Below are 12,302 nucleotides of genomic sequence, written 5' to 3'. Positions count from 1 at the left end.
CTTAGCCTACAGGGGTTCCTACTATCTCTATGGTCAAAAAAATCCCCGTGGAGCCAACTTTTATCACATCTTAGTTAATAGTTTTAAGGCGCTAATAGTTTCAATGTCAACACTAATTTGTAAAACATAGTATAAAGCATTGATAGATAGAATTTCAGCGCCTATTATAGATTTGTAAATTAAAACACCGACAATTGGAGTATCAATGCCCATTTAAATTTTAAAGTTTTGGAGGTAGATATCAAAATGCACTGTCAGATTCCACTTCAGTAAAGGAGCGAGCATTTGATAAAGCAAGCGTTAGCTAAACAAATGGTGACATGTTGTGTGATGATTTCACATTAGATTATCTCTACCGCCAGAGGATAGTCATCATGGTTTAAGAGTCATGGAGGATTAATCTATTATATTATCTTATTCACCAAGCTTAATATCTTAAACTAATGACACAAACTCAACAGTGAAAGGGAAAAGGTGTCAAAACATGTTTTGTTTTCTCTTGACAAAACTCTATTTTTAGACTGTTTTTTCTTGTAAAAGACAGTAACTTTGGGCATGGTATTTGAACAAATGGGAAAAAATTTGTGAAACATGAAAGTGTTTTTTGTTGGGAATGGGCCCATTAACAAAAACCTCTCTCATATTTTGCACAGATGTCATGTTTTGGAAGATTCAAATGATTACATGCAACCCATTTTTCCAGATTTAAATATTAAATAATTTCATCTTTTTGTCATCAATTTTGGGCACATTTTTTGAGAAGTTGAAAAATAAACTTCCAAATCCGAAATAGGATTTTGTCTAAATATACCCATTAAAAAAAACCTCTCTATGTTGTTACACAGGTGTCACTGTTTGAGTGATACGAAGGAATATTTTGAACCTATTTTTCAATAATTCACTTGAATTAATTATTTTCTATATTTAGAAAAATGCATAATCTACTTTGAGTTGGAGAGCCACCTCATCAAATTCGACTTGGGAATTAAATAAACAAATTTCAATCAGATCCAAATGCTCAGAGAACACCTTAGTATTCAAATAAACAATTTTGGTGAAGGATCAACTCCAGCATTCGAGACTTTTTTGCAACTAATTTTAGATTTAGTTTAATTTCAATTTATGATTTGAGTTTGTTTCCGGGAAGATAGAAAAAATTTGGGATATTATATTTATTATTCAAGCAAGGTTATGTAATGTAACAAGGGTTCGGTTTTTGTTGAAAAAGCTATTGCACTTTGTATATTTTGGAAGATTTTAATGAGGAAATCCTGAAGCTACAACAAAGATTCATGTGTTGGGTGTTTTGTATTTGTTTTCTCGAGTTTGATGTGTTTCTTCTTGCCATGATGTATCATCTTCTAATGATTGAATGAAAGAACATGAACATAATTCATTCATTGCAATGCTCTATTTATAAATTAAATTGTTTGCATTCTTCTTTCTAAATATGGTTTTGGACTTCATCTATTTGATGTTCCTTCTCAGTGGATTGCTTCTTTCATATTCTTCCTTTCGTTACAACAAATTAATGATTCAAAATTTCTTAGCTACCTTGTTTTTGTTATCTGCTTTACTGAAATATTACATTAAGCCAAAATAGACTCCATCGCCCAATGTTGTTTCTTTTTCTCCATATTCCAACCACACCGGAAAATTTTACATTAATCTAGCCATAGAGAGTTTAACACACCTACTACTGTTGTGACCTAGGGTATTTGAGTTTGAGGAGAGATCCCCCTCTGGATTGAGGGACCAACTTGAATCCCAAAGTGGTTAGAGGTTAGCTTAGATTTTTTCCCCACATCCATGTTTTTCCCTAAGTGATAACACTATAAATTTGTAGCATACAAAAAATTGAGGAGGACGATTTGGCCTTGAAATATTATCCCTTTGGAAGGTTTATAATGTGTAATATAATTCCTCTTTCCATGCTTCTTTAATTACTTGCAATTATCCTCATGATGGGGAAATTTATTGAATGAGTTGTATAGCGCGATTACCTGAGTAATGGTTGTTCATGTGTCCTTAGTGAAAAGGTCCAAAAATAAATTTACTCCTTCATCAATCCATTAAAATTTCTTTCCCACTAGTTGTTCATTTTCTCAATTAAAAAAAAAATGTTAATATTTCTCCTTTTGTTCACATAGGTATGAAAGAACTTATTGTTTCCATATCCTCATGAAGCCATATGGCTTGTTCACTTGATCCTCCATGATTTCACTTTCTTATGTAATAAATTCCTTTTTTTTCTTCCAATAGTTTTAACTCCAAATTTTGAGCCTCATTAAAATACCCAAAATCTTCATTGTTATATAGTGGGTTTCCCTTCTTCCATATCTCAAAGGAGCTTGTTATCTTTCTATTTTTTAACCTTCTTTGCATCTTTTAGATTTCATTGAAATTAAATCAAAGTACACTCTTGTGAGCATGTATCCTAAAGTTTCTAACAAGATTTGTCTTGTTTATAACTCCTCCATCTTCAACCATTCTAAATTGAATATAAATGGGTTGGTTAGCTTTTCTTGTGTTGAAGCTACTTATAGTATAACTAGAAAAACATTAAATTCTCCACCTAAGGAAGCCCATTGTTTTACTAGGATGACTTAATATAAGAAGCCTTCATAGATTGAAAACATTTCAATCCTGTCTACAATTCTATCATCCTACACAATATATTTAACCCACAAAACTCCATAGTACAAAATAACCTATAGCGAATTTTATGTCTCCTCATATCACCAATTAAAAAGAGTGTGCCAATCATCTCCATTCATTTAAGTGTATCCCATTAATACTGGGAATAAATATTTATTTTCCTATATCCATGGATAGGAGTGAAACATGTAAGCTTAAAAGATTAGTAGTTATGAGTGAAACATGTAAACTTAAAAGATTAGGAGTTATTTAGGATGAAATAACACCTATCCCAAATAGCTATGTTCCTACTAAATATACCTAAAGCATTAATAAAGCTAAATCTCATACCTTCAAAAACTAAAGGGCTGTTAAATTGATTTATCTTCGTTTATAATAATTTCATGAATCTAGATAATGTACCATTTTAAGGATTATTAACCTCATGATATCGTTTCTTAGAGGAATTGACCAACCATTGAAAATTTAGTGGCCATTTTTTCTAAGAACTCTTATTGATTCGAGTTTCTTTCCACATATATATGTGCTTTCTTCTTTGCCATAAACAAAAGGGGATTCCTCCCCTATGAAATGCACCATGCCACAATCCTAGGCAAGTCAAGGATTTCATAACCTCTAGGTATAAGGTTGTCTTTGGAAAATTCTTAGGGAAAAAAAGAACGTGATGATTTCATTGTTTATATATAGAGAGCGCATGATGCACCAGCATTAACCTCTAGGCAATCATTTTTTCCTGGACCTAAAGGAGTCATGAGATTTTCCAAAAGAAGAGATTTTCCCAATATTAATTTATATAAAATTAAGAAGACTTGTCTAATTACGAGTGTCCTGACCGAAAAGACCACGGCTGTTAAGTTAAATCCTTGTAACACTGAAAAATGCCAGCCTGAAGTGTTAAGTAGTCTAGATGGTTGGGACGTCTCATCTTTGTAACAATGAATGAAAAATGCGAGCCTGAAGTGTTAAGTAGTTTAGATGGTTGAGACAGACGTCCCATTTGTCTGGTTCTGTTAAAATATTTCATAAGGAAAATGGTCAGGGACAGGGAGCGCCCATAAAGATTGTATTATCGAGCCATGGACTTCTGTATATTAGAGGCTGATTAATGAAAGCCTGTTTAAATGTTTGTTCATGGATCTCTGTCTGTGCGTAGCATTGTAATTAGTGTCTCTGTAGTATGTGTGTTATATAATTCCTGGTGGGCTCTGGCAGAAAGACCATGTGAAGCCACTGTAAATACACTTTGATTAAGGTAATACAATCCTGTCTCAGAGCATGTGGGATTTTGTGCGCTGTATTCCTGCCTATGTTACTCAGAAAGAGCACGTACCGCTATGAGAAGTTTTAATCTTTTAGACATGTTGGTTTTTTTTTCACAACTAAAAGGTTTTAAATGCTAATTTAGTTTGATTATATTTTAAAATCAAATAATAATAATAATTAAACATACAATTATGAAAATCACATTAATTTATTTCAATCTGAATCGAATAAAGATCCCGAGCTCACTCCATCAGCGATTTGAACAAACGTTCGGAGCCTGGACAAGTTGCTACTACCGTTAAAGACGAGAGACAATCAGGCATGGAAGTAACAGCAATGCCCGTCCACAGGGAAGAGAGTGACTAACGAATTCGTAACACTAGACCAAGAACCAGAGTGACTTGGGCGTGAGAATCCCAAGCAGGGGACTAAAAGTGAAGTTGTAAGCATCGCTACCAAATTAAAAATCGAATACAAATGAATTCGAAAAAGGAAAAAAATTGACCAGACCATGTAAAATGCAATTGGATAAAGATTTTGAGAGTATACATGTGGCAAAAAGTAATATATTGTTATTTGTTTTTTATTAAAAAAAAATACTCCTTTTAGATTTTTTTTTAATGTTGATTTAAATATCAATATTAAAAATTGAGAAGGCCATGGCTACTAGGTTATGAAAAGGTTGCTTGCTAAGGCCATAGACCAGGTGGCCATGGAGATCGCTGAACTGGGCCAAGGAATTCCTAATTTGAAGAAAGAAATGCAGAACATTCAAGTCACCCTGATGATGCAGGACAACAAACTGGAAGAGATACAGCAGCAGATAAAGAAGATCAATCCGGGAATAAAGAAAGAAGATGATCAGCAGGAAGCCATGGCTGGTTAATATCTGAAGATATGTATATGCTTTCCATAGTTTTTTGAATGCCGGTGGATAGTTTTTGGTTTCAGTATCAGTTTATAATGCAATTAAGAACCAGTAGTAATCTTTTTGAATGCTTAGTATACTTAGCCTGGACAAGAAGACTTAGTATTTTTTGTTTTTGGATGGCTGTCAAAAACTTAAGGTGGCCAACAGACCCGGTTTCCCTTCGGGGCGGGTTGAGGCCACCATGAAAATGTACTGGTTTCAATTCGAATTAATGGAAAATGTATGGTCCCTCCTCAGCTTAAAAAAAAAAAAAAATTAAAAATTGAGAAAATATATAAATGAAATATAATAAGAACTATATAGTGGTTAGTATTTGTGGCTTAGCTTAAATATAGTTTAATTAAAAAAAATAACAAAGGCAAAAATTTCATCACGAAAAGAAAATAATTAATAAAATATTGTATTATTGAATGTCACACCAAAAATTAAGAAATATGATTAACTAATATTGTTTATATTAAGATACATATATCTATATGTGTGTGTTTTTTAATTAATATATATAATTGTTTATAATTAAATTTATTAAATATGCTTTTAATATAATAATAAATCACCTTGAAAAAATTATAATTCATGAAAATACAAATTATAGAAAAAAATCAAAATAAAAAAGTTAAATAAAAAGAAAATAAAACTAAACTCAAAAAATTAGTAACAAATAGAAATGGGAGTTACTAAAGAACTCATAATAAAACCTAGACCAATCACCTTACAAATAAATAAATTTAAATAATAATAATAATAATTGAATTCTTAATGTTAAACTATGTATAAGCATCATAAATTTTTGGTAAAAAACAAACTAATATATAGTCAAAAACAAAACTGAATACCATGCATAAAAAATTAAAACTAAAATATAAAATAAATGAAATATAATAATATGAATAATAAAAACTAAAATAAAAAATGAAACATTAAATATTAAAAATAAGTTTTAAGTGATGTACATCAGGTGATGACTGGGAATCAGATAACCATGCACACTGTAAACCTGAATTGATTTTATAAACCAAAATCTTGGTACCGGATTAAAATTAAGTATTATAGTGCAAAACGAACCGTACTATTGCGGAATTCCTGTAGTCAATCTCTGAACATCCGGTCGCCGCGTGTATTCCGCTACCTGGGAAATTCGACAGGCTGCCTAATGAGCAACGGAGAATTAGAGGTCCGAATGCAAACACGTGTGCGTTAGATTTTGAGTGGAGGCACGTAACAATGCAGCGCCGTAGATCTTCCAACGGCAAATCGTAGCCGTTGAAGAGCCCAGAGCAATCACAGGCATCGGACTCCAAGAGTAGCGGGGCCTCGCTCGGGCCCTATGAAGGCTCTACTGAAGTTTGCGCAGCGTATGAAGAGAGGTTCATAGCAGAGTTTAGTGCGAAACAGTTGAAATCTAGCAACGAGAGGAGTGAGGGTTGTGAGCTCTGGTATCGGGGTCTCCAGTGGTTTTATATTTTTTTTGGAAATAATATAATGTAATATAAATAAAAAGTTATTTACACAAATAAATGGAATTTTCCGTTTATTTTTTGATGAAGGATATTGAGGTTGAGGAATTGTTGGTACTGTTAAAAGTGGTTGGAATCTGGGCAAAAAAATTTCAAATAATTTTATAGTAGTCATGTTTAAATTATGTTTTTGATGGTGGAAATAGATCTAGCACTATTAAAAATTTTAGAAGACCCAAAATCTTGAAATTTGACAACTCTAACTTAATTTATAAAAATACTTATCAAATTTTATCAAAATCTTACTAGAATTTCTATAATTTTCCAAACAAAAAACACCTATTTAAACTACCACTTTATTTTTATTAGACTACCACTCTATTTTTATTAGACATTTACATTTTGAAATATATTATTTCAGAAAAAAATCATTTATAATTAAAATGCAACTATCGTGAAATTGGGTAAGGTATCCTTTTATGCTCTCGCATAGGCTCAACCAAATTATGCATATACAATAACTAATTGACACCAAAATTCTACCAGAAAAAACATAGTTTAATTAGGTTAATGATCGAGGAGATTCTTATTACTAAATGAAATTGGATTAGCGAGGACTAAATTATTGAAAATATATTTTTTTCCATATATTTATTTTAAATATATATTTAATAGAAGTCGAAAAAAATATAATTTCATTTATAAAATATTAAAATTAAATAAATTTTTAGTTAATTTTTTTAAAGTTTTTTATTATTAAAATTATTAATTTTTTTAGATATAAAAATAATAATAATAATAATATACATATTACATTAGAATATATAATATATAAACGGGCTCGCTTGCAGGTTTCTAGGTTGAAAACAGATCTAGCTTTTCTTAAACGTTGCAGAGACTCCTCCATCATTCCCAATTTTGCCCGGATTAAGCACCCCCTTCACTCTCCTCGAAACCATCAGGTTTTCCTTAAGGCGAGTCTGGCTTTAATTAGGGCAGAAATCAATCGGGTTCGTTCTTCCTTGAATCAGCTTTCCCGGGTGTTGTTTGATTTGCATCTAGATCTTAGTAACTTAATTTCCGCCTCTCTGTGGGCCAGAATAGAGGCCTGTTCAGCTTTGAAGTCTCTTCGGTTAGAGGAGATTCGTAAGCAAAATCAAGCCTCTAAGTTCCTAAGGTTGGCGGGGAATTCTGATCTTCTTGATAGATCCGTGGGAGCAGCTTCCCGGAGCAGGGTCTCATCTGGGCAAATCTCGGCGCTGAAGGATTGGGTATCTGGCCGCTCGGATGGGGACTCTGGTTTCTTGTCTCTGGATGCCGTTGATCCCTTGGTTAGTGCTGGTTCTGGCCTGCATTCTTCTATAGGGGGCTCGGTTTCACCTGGAGGAGGTAAGCAGAGTCTTCTCTGCGCAGATGAGGTTTTAGGGTTGGTTTCTGAGCAGTGCGTTGCTGGAAATCTATCTACCCTTCCTGTCGACAGGGATACTGTTTGCGTTATTCCTCCAAGCGATAGCCGGTTGTCTCGGGTCAGCAGCCATGGTGATGTAGCTCTCAGCGTTTCTGAGCCTGCTGCTTTGTCTTCCATGGCTCGCTCCGCCTCCCAGGACAGTAATGATTCTGGTCCGTTAGCCCTTGGTCCGCCGTTTCCTTCTGAAGGCTCGGTTTCCCCAGCGCTCGGTTGGAAATCGCGGGTTGGTCTCGCTGAACGGACTGGTCGAGCTGATGTGGAGCTGGGGTATTCTGGGTCGTTGAATGTTGTATCCGTGTCCCCGGTACCCAGTAAGTCAAGGCGTTCTGAAAACAAAGGAGTTGGCTCGGTCTTCGATTCCCAGTTTTCGGTCTGCTGTCCAGCGCGGTCTGCGGTGCCTCTCCGTGGGTTACATAGCAGCGCCAACGGTTCAGCTGTTGATAGCATTATCTCTTTTAATGATTATGAGATTAATAATTATAAGAATGTTAATAGAATCAACGATAATGATAATAATATTGTTATTAACAATAATATGAACTGTGACATTAGCGGTAGAGCGAATAATAACAATAATCTTATTAATAATAATATTTTTAATAATTATGATAATAATGTTTTTAATATTCATAGTAATAAGGTGAATTCTTATAATAACTGTAATAATATGAGTAATAATAATGATACTATTAACAACATTGATTATAATAACAAAAACAATAATGATAAGGTTAATAATATTCGGATGAGTAACAAATTCTTTTCTAACTCGAATTTTAATAAGAATAAGGTGTCTCCTTGTTCTTATAACCTTTCTTCTAAAAGGGTTATTAATCTTTCTAGTTTCAATTTTCCCCCCTCGGTGTTTAAGGTTCTGGGTAAAGGTTTAAATTTTGCCTTGGCCCCTAGAAAGATTCCCGTTGAAGATATTATTTGCGATATTGAGTTTGGAATCAGGGGTTTACCTGATAGGATCAAGGATACGATTAGGCAGGATTGTGCTGTTGCCTTGAGAAAGGCTAGGCCGCCTAAGAGTAACCTTAGCAAGGATGAATTTTTAGCTCTCAGATCCTTGAACCAGAACAAAGATATCGTTGTTCTTAAGGCAGACAAAGGAGGTGCTGCTGTCATTCTTAATAGGGTTGATTACCGCAGCAAGATGTTGGATCATCTTCATAATAGTGGTAGCTACAAGCAGCTTTCAAAAAATCCTTTGAAGAAGGTTGCAAGAAATGTGGCCTTGGCCATTAAATCCATTGGCTCTTTAAGTTCCTTGCACCATAAGCTCATTGAAAGCAACCCTATTACTCCTAGAATCTATGGTCTCCCCAAGATTCACAAGGAAGGTGCCCCCTTGAGGCCCATCGTCAACACCATTGGAGGTCCTACCTACCTTCTGGCGAAGTTTCTTGCGTTAAAGCTTAAACCCTTGGTTGGTCGAACAGAGTCCTTTGTGAAAGACTCTGCTTCATTTATTGAAGAACTCAAGGGCATTAAGCTTGATCCTGAGGACATTCTTGTTAGTTTTAATGTTGTCTCCTTGTTCACTTGCATCCCTATTAATGAAGCCATGGAGGTGATCCATCGCCTAACTGATCCTGACACGGCTAAGTTGGTTGAGATCTGTCTCACTTCCACCTTTTTCAGTTTTGAAGGAGAGTTCTTCGAGCAAACTTGTGGTGTTGCGATGGGCTCCCCCCTTTCCCCTGTTGTTGCTAATCTTTTTATGGAAGATTTTGAATCCAAGGCTCTTAGCTCTTCTCGGCTCTTGCCTAAGATGTGGAGAAGGTATGTGGACGACACCAATGTCATATGGCCTCATGGGCAGGTTGAGCTTGATCTCTTCTTTGATCATCTCAACAACCAATCCTCAGCCATTAAGTTCACTAAGGAGCAAGAAGTTGATGGATGCCTTCCTTTCCTTGATATTCTTATTTCTAAGAATAGTGATGGTTCCCTCGCCCATCGAGTTTTTCATAAGAAAACTCATACGGAGCAGTATCTTCATGCCAATTCCCACCATTTCCTGGCTCAAAAGATGGGTGTCCTCAATACCCTTGCTACTCGGGCCCTTAGAATCTCCGACAAAAAGAGCTTTGAGGATGAAAAATCCCATCTGCTTGGTGTCTTTGTTGAGAATGGCTATAGTAGATACTTGGGTCAGAGGGCTTTCCTTAAGGCTTCCAAGAATTCTTTGAATAAAAGGGAACCGAAGGAACGAATCCCAGGTGTCCTTCTTCCGTATGTTCAGGGGACTACTGATAGGATTGGAAGGATTCTCCGGAAGCATAGTATCCCTGTGACCTTCAGGCCCCTGAACACCATTCGTGGGTCCCTAAGATCTGTAAAGGATCCTATCGACCCTAAGGATATGAAAGGGGTTTATTTGGTCCCTTGTTCCTGTGGGACCCCCTATATTGGAGAGACTGGTCGCCCTATTAATCAAAGGATTAGTGAGCACGTTGCGGACCTTAAGCATAGGAGAGCCAAGTCCTCCGCTTTAGCTGAACATGCTGAGAAAACCAATCATCATGTTTGCATTGAGGAGGCTAGTGTTATTGCTAGGGTTTCGTATTTCCATCATCGTAAATTTAGGGAAGCGCTTGAAATTGAAAAAAGATCTTGCAATCTTAATAGAGACGATGGCTGGATAGTCAGTAGATGTTGGGTCCCTGCTCTCTCTTCCTAGTTGGTTTCCGCCCTCTTCTTTAGGGTTTATTTCTTTTTATCTATTTACTTTTACTATTATTTTTATTATTTATCTAGTATTAACCTTTTTATTTTTACTGATTTATGTTTTATGGATTTACTTTTATTAATTCATTCTATTATCACCTTTATTTTTTGAGTCCTTTAACTAATTTTTATTATTTTTATTCTTATTTTATTTGTTCGGTTATTACTTTTTTAACTAACCTACCCTCTTATATTTTGTTTATTTGTTTTGTCTTTAGTTTATTTATTTTTACTAATTTTTCTAACTAACCTATTTGTTTTATTCTTTTTATTTTCATTTATTCATTACATTGTTACCATTTTTAACTTATTTTTTCTAACCTATGTGGTTTTCTTCCATTAATTTTTCGATAATTTTTAATAATATTTATAGGCTTTTACTTCTGATTTGATTATTATTATTATTATTTTTTTATCTTTATTATTTTATTTACTATTATTATTATTATTATTTTAACTGATTTTTGTTTTATGGATTTACTTTTGTTAATTCATTCTATTTTTACTTTTTGAGTCCTTTTAATTTATTTTATTATTTTTATTCTGAATTTATTTATTTATTTAACTAACCTACCCTCCTTTATTTTATTTGTCTTTATTTTATTTATTTATTCAGACTTTTTAACTAATTTTTCTAACTAACCTATTTATTTTATTCTTATTTATTCGTTCTTCCATTAATTTTTCCATAATTTTTAATAATATTTATAGGCTTTTAATTTTGATTTGATTATTTTATTTTTATTTTTTATCTTTATTATTTTATTTACTATTATTATTTTTATGTTTTTTAACCAATTTATTTATTTATGTATTTTTTCATTTCTAATTTAATTATTTTTTCTAACCTATCCTCGTTTTGACGCTTCTTAGTATTTTATAATTTTTAATTTGTAATTACTTGTTTTATTTTGAATAATTTTAACTAACCTTCCCCCTTTTGACCTTTGTTAGACTTTTTATTTTATAATTTTAATATTTTAAATAATATTATTTTATATATATTGCTTTTAGGGTCCATTATTTAACTAATTTTTACTATAATTTGTAAACTAAATTACCCTTCAATTTATATTTTGATCCTAATTCTTCTAACTAAGCTAATAAAATATTTTTGACCGAACCACACTTGTTGGTTCGAAACGCGTCGACAAATGATTTTCCATGTGATTTTCGCCGAAGAATCTCTCTCTTAATAAATAGTATTTATAAATTAATATATATTTCTCCAATAAATTAAAATAATAATCTTGTAATAATATTTAAATTTAATTAATAAGCACATAAAAAATAATATTTATAATATAATAAGATTTTTAACAATGAATATTCACCTTATTTTATCATGGATATTATTAATTTTTAAATAGGCTTTCTTACAATACAATGGGTCAATACCATGGCTTATCAATACAACATACTTAAAAACCATAAGTTATTTAAAAATCTAAAAAATATATAAAGATTTTATATTAATTTAATTTTATAACATTTTTTAAATTAACACTTAATGCTTACAATAACAATAGAATATAACGAGTCCACAAGGTCCCTATTGGGGTGATATACTGGACATTGTGATGTAGTCTTCTTGAGCCCCAACTAAAATGCTATATTGGACATGGTGATGTAATCCTCCTGAACATACAAAAAAACAATTAATACAATATAATTCTTAACTATAAATACTCACCGTATTTTACCATAAAATTCAAAACTAAAACTTTTTATCTTTTCAAAAAACGTTAATTTATATAGAAAAATAACCAAGCTTCCATATTAATATAAA

At 32.9% G+C, this 12,302-nt stretch overlaps 1 long non-coding RNA gene across 1 annotated transcript in view; it reads right to left on the bottom strand.

Moving 5' to 3' along the window:
• Nucleotides 1-11,934: 11,934 nt before the first annotated feature.
• The window catches only part of LOC149217822 (uncharacterized), a 39,579-nt gene continuing 39,211 nt past the window's right edge, over nt 11,935-12,302 (bottom strand). Inside the window, exon 3 of the long non-coding RNA XR_016251289.1 lies at nt 11,935-12,151. This is a non-coding gene — a long non-coding RNA (uncharacterized LOC149217822). The remainder of the gene's footprint in view (nt 12,152-12,302) is intronic.

This window comes from Pinus tabuliformis, chromosome 1_1, assembly GCF_031772625.1.
Source record: "Pinus tabuliformis cultivar Carrire ecotype Pingquan chromosome 1_1, CPIR1, whole genome shotgun sequence".
Taxonomy (NCBI): domain Eukaryota; kingdom Viridiplantae; phylum Streptophyta; class Pinopsida; order Pinales; family Pinaceae; genus Pinus; species Pinus tabuliformis.
Note: the sequence above shows the minus strand (reverse complement) of the source record. Positions and strands in the feature narration are given on the sequence as shown.